Source organism: Trachemys scripta, chromosome 2 (genome assembly GCF_013100865.1).
Source record: "Trachemys scripta elegans isolate TJP31775 chromosome 2, CAS_Tse_1.0, whole genome shotgun sequence".
NCBI classification, from domain to species: domain Eukaryota; kingdom Metazoa; phylum Chordata; order Testudines; family Emydidae; genus Trachemys; species Trachemys scripta.
The window spans coordinates 143,302,122-143,312,194 of NC_048299.1; the positions used below are offsets into that span (position 1 = coordinate 143,302,122).

Here is a 10,073-nt window from a genome sequence, read left to right on the forward strand (position 1 = left end):
GTGTTTGTACAGCGCCTAGCACAGAGGTGTCCCGGGCCATGTCTGCGACTCCAAGGCACTATGGCAGACGTGGGCAAACTACGGCCTGCGGGCCACATCCGGCCCGCGGGACCGTCCTGCCTGGCCCCTGAGCTCCCGACTGGGGAGCCTAGTCCCCAACCCCTCCTCTGCTGTCCCCCCATCCCCGCAGCCATTCTGCCGTGTGAGCCACGCTCTGGCCCACCGCTCCCATTGGGCAGCGTGGGGAGTGCAGCTGGCTCTGGCCGGGTGTCACAGCTGCTGTTGGTAAGGGGGCGGAGAGCGGGGGGGGTTGGGTAAGGGATCAGGGGTCCTGGGGGGCAGTCAGGGAGGAGGAGGCAGTTGGATGGGGCGGAGGTTCTGGGGGGGCGGTCAGGGGATGGAGAACAGGGAGGGTTGGCAGTGGGAGTCCCGGGGAGCCTGTCAGGGGGCAGGGATGTGGATGGGGTCGGGAGGGCATCGGGACAGGGAGCAGAGAGGCTGGATAAGGGGGTGGGATCCTGGGGGGCAGTTAGGGGTGGGAGGTTCTGGGAGGGGGTGGTCAGGGGATGAGTAACAAAGGGCGGTTGGATAGGGGGTGGGAGTCCCGGGGGGGCTGTCAGGGGGCGGGGATGTGGATGGGGTCGGGGCAGTCAGGGGACAGGGAGCAGAGGGTTGGATAGGCAGCGGGGATCCCGGGAGGGGGCGGTCAGGGGACAGGGAGTTCGATGGCTCGGAGGTTCTGAGTGGGCAGTCAGGGGGCGGAAAGTGGGAGGGGACGGAGGCCAGACTGTTTGGGGAGGCACAGTCTTCCCTACCCAGCCTTTCATGCACAACCCCGATGTGGCCATCGGGCCAAAAAGTTTGCCCACCCCTGCACTATGGTGGTAATAATTAATTATTATTAGTAGTATTAAAATGCTGGCATAAGCTGCTTGGTGATCTTGGATTTATTGCAATAGCTGTTTCACTGGACTGTGAGGTAGGAAAAGGATGGGAGAAAAAGGTACTGGATGCTTTTCAGAGGTGACAAAGAAGCTCTGATTCCTCTTGGCCCCCTTCTGAGCCACTTTGTTCGTTGTACCTTTGATCAGTTCCTCTCTCTCTCCTTCTAAGCGTCTCTCTTTCTCTGTAGTTTGCAGGGGGCCAGATTCTGATCTCACACTGGTGTAAATCAGGTCTGACTCCACCTGAAGCCCATGGGCCTGATTCTGATCTGACTCCGACTGGTGTAAATCCCAGTGAAGTCAATGCAGTTACTGGTGTAAAGCCGTTGTGAGCGAGATCAGAATGAGCCCAGCCCTGGCGGGATCCTGGTGCAGGGCTTGCATTTGCTCTCTCGCGTACAATCAAATTCACAAAGTGATGGGAAAATGTCAGACATAATTAGGGGAAATTAACCAGGGAGCCTTCTCTGGAGGATCAGCAGCTTTCATCTCTCGGCGGGCTCATCACAGTCTACAGCCTCCAACGCGGTTTCCCACGCACACCCAGCTTCGGATGGCAGCAGGGCAGGGTCCGTGGTCTATCCAGCCCTCCCCAGGGTCTGGGATCCCATCACTCCACAGCTGTCAGTGCAGGAGGAAGATGGCTCTAGAGAGGTTATTACATGTCAGCTAAGTGCAGAGATCTCTGTATACAAGCCGAGGTGGCTGCCGGGGCCCAGAGCAAGCTGGGGGATAAAAAAATGAGACAAGACAATCCTTGTCACACACTGTCTACCTCCTTAAGGACACGTGTCTCTCCGTCCCCCATCACTGACCCTCCCCGGCCTCTCTTCTCTTTTGCTGGGCAATCATTTTCTTCCAGTGGGCAACTCGTGCAGACACCAGGAGTTAAAGTCTCTGTCCCTCACCTTTCACGAGAGATGTGCCTGTCTAAATCACTAGATTTCGAGTGGCTTCATTTTGATCTGATGGGTAGAGCAGGACTCCTGGGTTCTATTCCCGGCTCTTGGAGGGACTAAGCGACTGGAAGTCAGGGCTTCTTCTTGTGTTTCTAAGGCTGCTTCTGGGAAGGAGTGTGGTCTAGTAGTTAAAGCAAAGGACTGGGAGTCAGGACTCTGGGGTTCCCGTCTCATCACTGGGGAGGGGTGTGTTCTAATGGTCAGGCAGGGGACAGGATTCCTTGGCTATATTACCTGTTCTGCCCCTGCTCGCGCTGTGATCTGAGGCATGTCCCTTGACCTCTCCCCCTTTTCTAGACAGGCAAAGTGAGGCACCCAAGGTCACGCAGCAAGTCAGTAGCAGAGCCAGGAGACCCATGACCCCCAGTTGCCCGTTTTAACCGCTGCACCACACTGGGCTATGGGGCAGCAGCCCCTGCCTGGCAATGCTAAGGGGGCCTGACCCAGTGCCTGCTGAAGTGAAGGAGGGTCCTTCTGTTGCTATTAGATCCTTGGATGGATGTTACCAGGATGACGGTGAGTTTCTTTGCAGCAGGCCTCCTGTGTGTTGTTGAGAGGACAGGAAGTTGGGGCATTCATTGTGGGGGGGGTCCTAACCCTTTTTGGGAGGTGATAGAATAGGAAAGATCCATGAAAAGCGTCTGGTACTGGTGAATCTAGAGCATTCATTATCCGCCTTGCCAAGCAGTCTCTATAAGACAATAGTAACTGAGCCCTGGGCATGACTTATGACCTCTCTCTACACAATCCACTTATTTCTGGGGATGGGGTATTTTGGGGAGGAACTTGGAGGTTAGATTAGGATTTCAGGCCTGATTTCAGTGCCGATGTTCTGGTGAACCCATGTCTTTCTTTGGGGGCTGACCTGGGGAGACAGGCAGGGTGGAGAGTCTGACCGGATCCCCAAGGCACTGGATGAAGACAGAAAACAAGACTTAAGCCAGCCCCCAGCCTCCCCAGCTCCCAGCCGCCCGAGGCTCTGGAGGTAATGCCGTTATCTCTGCGTTTGCCTCACATAAGTGACTGGTAGATATAAATATCCCAGGAGAGTCCTGGTTAATTTCAGGATTTATCAGCAGCACTGCAACCATCAGAAGCAAAATGATCTTGTGGGGGGAGGGGGTGGCGAGGAGGTGTATCCTAGCCCCCATCTGCACAGAAGCCACCCCTCTGTACTCCCCTGGTGATGATAATACCTAGCTCTTTCCATCCCTAGATTGCAAAGGAGCTAAGCATCATTTTCCGGATCTTAACCCATCCCAGGGAGGTGATGTGACTTGGCCGAGGTCCCCCAGCAACGCAGTGGCAGAGACACAAAGAGAACCGAGGTGTCTCGTGTCTAAGGCCTGGTCTACACATAGAGATGAGATCGACCCAGCTACGACACTCAGAGCTGTGAAAAATGTCACGCCCCGTGCGCCGTAGTTAGGTTGCCCTAGCGCACGGCTAGGTTGCCGGGAGAATTCTTCTGACAACGTATCTGTCACCTCTCGGAGAGAGGGATTAACGACATTGATGGAAAAACCCCTTCCGTCAATGTAGGAAGCATCTCCGCTACGGCCCAACAGTACCATAGCTGTGCTGCCGTACCAGCTGTGATGTAGACAGACCCTCAGGGTATCCTTTATGAATGGGGAAACTGAGGCATCAAGCGGGGACGTGGCTTGAGGAAAGTCACGCAGCACGGCAGTGGAATAGAACCCAGGTGTCCTCACTCCTCCTCCAGTGCCCGGCCTACCCAGCCTCTGGTGGTGGTGGTTGGAATATGCTCCTGGTTGTTTATTGTATTAGTGTCCGAGCTGCTCTTGCTTTCTTGTAGGTAAAAACTGGCTTGCCCGAAGGGCTGGGCCTTATCAGATAAAAGACGATGGCAGACACCAGAGAAGAGACCTGGCAGGTTTTGTTTGCTGCTGCTCGGCGTCCACCGACACCCTCCAGGGCCCAGGACATTGCAGCCCCCATCCCAGGGGTCTCCACCGCTGTCAGTCCCTCCCTTCTCCCTGGCCCAGTCCTGAGCACTGTCCAAACCGCCTTTCCCCTAAGCAAACCCATGCTGTCCCTGCCCTGGGAACACGCTGAGCTCTGGGGTGCTCTCAGCCCCTCCACTAGTCCCAGCTCTGCACCTGCCAGCCCCTTCGCTCTCTCCCTGCGTAATCCCCCGTTCTGCAGCTCCACTGAGCTCCGTTGTTCCCAAGCCTGCACCCAGCAGCCTCTCGGCCCTGGGAAAACAGAGAGGGCTGTAGCCTCTGACAGCGCCAATCCCTGTGCTCTTCCAGTAAAAAATTAAACTCATTACAGCGAGGGGCACGGGCGATAAAGGAAGCAAAGCTTTGTAAATGGAACCTGTATTGGTCTTTTGTCCTGGCCAGAGTTTAATATCCGTGGGTGTGTTTGTGCTAGATAGACATCAGCGGCTGGCTTCCCCGGCTCATTACCTCGCATCACGCCAGCTGGCTCGGCCCAGGCAACAAGAGGGAAGCCACAGGCTGTGCTTTAACTTCATTGGGTGCTGGGGGGGTGGGGCGCGGGGTGTGTGCGCCAGGGGCTGGACTCTCATGAAGCCCCATCCGGGCGGATGGAGCAGACGGGTGAGGGAGGGGAGCAGTACTAGGGGTCATCCACTTTGTAGTGGGCACAGGCCATGCTTAGTGCACCTACCAGGTCTCCTGGCAGCTGGCACCCCTCCATTCCCCCACATGCTCCCTGGGCACCATCCTCCCACCTCCTCCGTTGCAGGGACTCCCTACAATGCCCCAATCTCCCCCCATGCCAGGGGTTCCCCTCCCCCCCTTACCAGGGACCCCCATTTCCCCCATGCCTGGGGCTTTGTGTGCAACCTCAGTTCCCCTTCTTTACCATGCTAGGGACTCTGTGTGGCCCCTTCCCTGCATGCCAGTGTCCCCCCAATTCCGCCCACCAGGGGTTCTGTGCGCTCCATTTCCCACTTCCTCCACACCAGGGCCCCCCATTTCTCCCGTGCCTGGGGCTTTGTGTGCAACCTCAGTTCCCCCTTCTCTACCATGCTAGGGACAGAACAAGGAGCAATGGTCTCAAATTGCAGTGGGGGAGGTTTCAGTTAGATAGTAGGAAACATTTTTTCACTAGGAGGCACGGCCGCCCAGAGGATTTAGGGGGCCTGAGGTCTTCAGTGGCGGGGGTCCTTCCGCTGCGGTTCTTTGGGGCACTTTGGCGGCGGGTTCCGGAGCGAGTGAAGGACCCGCCGCTGAACTGCCGCCGAAGACCCGCAGCGGAAGGACCCCCGCTGCTGAATTGCCGCCCGGAGCAGAAGAAGCGCCGGGTCTTCAGCAGCGGGTCCTTCACACGCACTGAAGGACCTGTTGCCGAAGACCCACCAAAAACTCTCGTGGGGGCCCCTGAAAACTCTCGTGGGGGCCCCTGCGGGGCCCGGGTCCTGGGGCAAATTGCCCCGCTTGTCCCCCCTCTGGGCAGCCCTGCTAGGAGGGTGGTGAAGCACTGGAATGGGTTACCTAGAGAGGTGGTGGAATCTCCTTCCTTAGAGGATTTTAAGGCCCGGCTTGACAAAGCCCTGGCTGGGATGATTTAGTTGGGGATTGGTCCTGCTTTGAGCAGGGGGTTGGACTAGATGACCTCCTGAGGTCCCTTCCAACGCTGTTAGTCTATGATTCTATGACTCTGTGAGGCCCCTTCCCCCCATACCACTGTCCCCCAATTCCCCCCACCAGGGGTTCTGTGTGCTCCATTCCCCACTTCCTCCACACTCGGGTCCCCCATTTTCCCCTTCATGCCAGGGGCTGTGTGCATGCCCCATTCCCTGCATCCCCGCATTCCCCGCCCCCAGCTCTTCTTTCTGTCTGGGAGATAAGTAGCATGTCAGCATGTTAAACTCCATTGGGAGGATAAGCAGAGATGAGATACAGAGGTATTGTTATGCCTGGACGTGTTAATTGGTGCCATCACCTCGCTGTTTGATCTACAGATAATTGCGGAGGTGCTTGAAGCTGTAGCTCTGCTAATCAGCTGGCAGGGGCTCCCTCTGGTCCCCATTTCCCCCCTTTTGGTTTTCCAATTTCCCCCAAATTCAGTAGGGTTCTGGCCACTGATGCCTAGACCATACCCTGAAATTTTGGAATTGATCAGATGCGGTGTTCAAAAGTTATCGTATTACCTATGCTAAGATGCCACTGAGGGCAAGGCCTTTGCAAGCTAAGCCGACTACAGGATTACATTTGTGGAATCTGAATTAATGGGGGTCTCACTATTCCTTGTTTACCTCCAAGCCTGCCCTGTAGAGACCCCCAGGACTCAGAAGTGTGTGTGTGCAGCGGTATGCAGGCTTTAAGCTCTCTGCTGAAGCTGCTGCCAAAGACTGTGACCACCGTGAGGTGCCCGTTGTGATATGGACACTCGTCCACAAGAAAATCAGTTAACGTAACAACCTCGCAAGTGGGAATTGAACCCACGGCCTATACCGCTAACAGGCCCAACTGCATTAGCATAGAGGCAGTGGAGTCTTCCCATGCCAATGCTGGTGCTATCTCTTCCATCCCTCTCTGTTGTGCGCTGCTGTTCCCATCTGCTCTATGGGGCTGAGAGCCACTATTCTCCTCTCCCTGCTAGGGGCTCTTTAGGTTGCTTTCAGGCGCCCTTGTTTCCTCACACCTGTTGGTTTGCACGTGACAGCTTCATGTTGGAAGCCGTGTGGTGGCATCCAGAGCACGGGCCTCACATCTGGCCAGCGCTTCCTTCTGATTCTGGTGCCAATGAGTTGCCGGTTGGCAGCTTCTCAGCTATTTGTGCTGGGGAAGACGTCTGTCCAACCCATCATCAGAATCTTTCAAAGGCACTTATTTTCCAAGACATTTCGTTTTCTGTCTAACATAGAGGCAAGTAGCAGACACACAAACCTCCAGCCACTAGAGGGGGACAGAGAGTCACATTGGTATTAACGTGGATTACACAAGCCACCAAAACCGTCGTTGGACAGTAATAAAATGCCATCACTATGAATCTGGATTGGACGGGGACCAGAGATAAAATGTTCCATGGGCTTCTATCACTCCTGATCTCCACGTCTCCTCGTTGCCAGTGGTTTGGAGCTCCTGCCTGCTTGGAGTACTGCCTAGCGGCTCCATACCTCCTATTATTCTTCTATGCAGGAATTTCCATCTATTATCCTATCCCTATCCCCACACCAGGTGCCTGATTTGCAGCTATCCCATTCCTGCCTTGGAGCAGGGACAAAGTGAGAGGTGCTTTAAAGCCAATTTTGCATTCCCCGTATTCTAGGGCTATGCAGGGTCCTTGCATTCCCCCAGTGTAAGATAGAGCAGACTTGGGGCTGCTCTAATTTATACTCTGCTTTCCATGGCCCCTGTGGGCCTTGGGAAGCAGAGAATAGTGCTAATGCATTCCAGCCACACCCTGGACACATTCCCAATCCACCCCCTACAAGAGTATCCGGAAGCAGGGCCAGCACAGAAGTAGTGACGTTGAGGGCCGCACAGGTTTCAGCTCATGCCGTACAAATCCACCCAGGACCCTGGGTAACTACCTGTGCAGCTACTCTGTGCTGATCTGTGCTGCTGCGGCTTCACTCCTATTTGTAGCTAGCTAGAGTAAAGTGAGCTTGGGTACGTCCACAAGTGTTGCAATGCTCCTTTTTGCTAAGGATACTGGGCAAGGTTTTCAAAAGTCCCCAAGTGACGTGGGCATTTCTGAAAATCTCACTCGCTGTCCTTTCTTTGCAAAGTGTGGTGAGATGTAGGGATGAAATGTAATGTGACACAGGGGACATATTAAATACCGTTCTTTGCCATTTTGAAAAAAACACCCTATTTTTCTTACTCGACTCATAGGGGGAGTTACAAACATTCAAGGATAAATTACAAAGCCGGCTATGGGTCCTCTGTGACGTAGCAGCACTCCATATATTTTATGGAAATATGCTTATGAGTGTGAATATGACGTAACTAGAATATGCTTTATGCAAAAGGTCTCTTGTAAGGTATCATTACAAAGCTTATAATCTACTGAGTGTGTTCATTCCATTTATTTGCATGTATTATTTCTGTGTCTGGAGTTAGGAGAATAAGATATAAACTTGTGTTACTGATGTAAACATATTAAGTGGAAGCCATTAAGGGTGTGTCAGAATCAATGAACTGTAAATGGCTCTGTTAACCAGCAAGCCTTCCTGTGTACGTGTAGGCCAAACCCTGGATAATGAAGAGTGAGGTCTTACAGTGACATGTGACCATGTCACCTGATACTGGAATCCATCTTAAACCTGGTGCTTTCCCATTTAGAAGGAGGCGTGGGGACCCAGAGAGACAAAGGATTCCTGCCTTGTCCCAATGAAATAAAAGGATGTGGAGCAAGATAATAAGGGGCAGCCATGAGAAAGCCCCTGTTAACACCTAAGATGGCTGCTGGAACTAACAAGGACTGTACCGGGGAAAGGATTGGGCCCAGACTAGGAAGGAGTCTAATCTGTGAAAGAAGCTTATTGGAATATCTCTGAGGGTAGGATGACCAGATGTCCCGATTTTATCGGGACTGTCCCGATATTGCTTATTTCTCCCACGTCCCGACCTACCTTCGGTCGGGACGCGAATTGTCCCGATATTTTGCCTCCACTCCAGGCCGGCGCACGGGCTCGTGCCCCCCCCTGCCCAGACTCCGCCCCTTCTTCCCCCATTGGATCCCTCCCCAAATCCCCGCCCCCTCACTGCCCCATTGGATCCCTCCCCAAATTCCCGCCCTGGCCCTGCCTCTTCCCCAAGCACACTGCATTCCTCCTCCTCCCCCTTCCCTCCCCGGCTTGCACTGATCAGCTGTATGGCGACGCAAGCGCTGGAGGGAGAGGGGAGGTGGAGACGGCACGGAGGCAAGCTGGTGGGGGGACGGGGCATGGAGCTCCAGCAGCCGTTTTTTGTTTGTTTTTTTTTTCCGCTGGAGTGTGGGGGGAGGTGGAGACGGAGCGGAGGCAAGCTGGTGCGGGGTGGGGGGGGGGCATGGCATAGCGTGGCGCTCCGGCGGCCGTCTTTTGTTGTTGTTTTTTTCGCTGGAGGGAGGGGGGAGGTGGAGACGGAGCGGAGGCAAGCTGGGGTGGGGTGGGGGGGCGTGGAGCTCCGTTTTTTTTTTCCTGCGCCGATATTTCACCTGTGTGAGATTTACCTGTAATCCGTTTCTTAATATATTAGGCTTAGACTTGCGTGTTTTGTTTTATTTTGCTTGGTAACTTACTTTGTTCTGTCTGTTATTACTTGGAATCATTTAAATCCTACTTTCTATACTTAATAAAATCACTTTTTGCTTATTAATTGACCCAGAGTAAGTGATTAATACCTGGGGGAGCAAATAGCTTTGGGGGCGTGGTTCAGACCCCGGGTCTGTGTTGCAGCAGGCTAGCGTGTCTGGCTCAACAAGGCAGGGTTCTGGAGGCCCAAGCTGGCAGGGAAAATGGGCTCAGAGGTAGTTTCAGCACGTCAGGTGACAGTCCCAAGGGGGTCTCTGTGACCGAACCCGTCACATTTTGAAAAAAAAACCTCTTTTTCTCACTCAGCTCATAGGGCACCTGAAGAGTTACAAACATTCAAGGATAAATTACAAAACAGGCTATGGAATCCCCCCCCCCCCCCGCCGCCTTTAAATACATAAATAAAGTGTATGCCATGCAATTAGGGTACAGAAACCATAGCATGTGACTTAGTTGACCATTGTACGGTGCAACCAGCAAATCCTTTGGAACAGTAATAAGTCAAAATCTGGCAGTGGAGAATTTGCCAACAGAAAACAGGGCTAAATTCAGAGTAAATTATTAGTAGCATATAAGAGGATCAGCTCAATAAAATGGCCCCAGCATTAGGAGGTAACACCAGCGGTACTCAGGGGCTTGTGGGAGAGGCCAGGAGATGCATGGGGAGTGGGTAGGGGCAGGGGGAGATAGAGATCATTATTCTGTTGTTTGATCTTTTCCAGCCCATCCTCAGTGCCTTCATGCCAACTTCCCAGAGTTTCCCCCGCCCTGGTCTCCTGTAACAAGCCTAGTGCTCAGAGATTTGGCCGTTTCGAAAACACAGCTCTGTCGAAGAAATTATAACCCCAGAGTACAAAACCACAGACAGTCCCCTGAGGGCTGGGGCTGACTGGCACAGCTCAATAATTGCACAGAGCCCCTCGAGGTTAG

The 10,073-nt window shown here is 53.8% G+C and overlaps 1 protein-coding gene across 2 annotated transcripts in view; it reads left to right on the top strand.

The window, feature by feature from the left end:
• The window catches only part of GPAT2 (glycerol-3-phosphate acyltransferase 2, mitochondrial), a gene marked incomplete at its 3' end in the record, with an annotated part of 184,346 nt that overhangs the window by 43,627 nt on the left and 130,646 nt on the right, over positions 1-10,073 (top strand).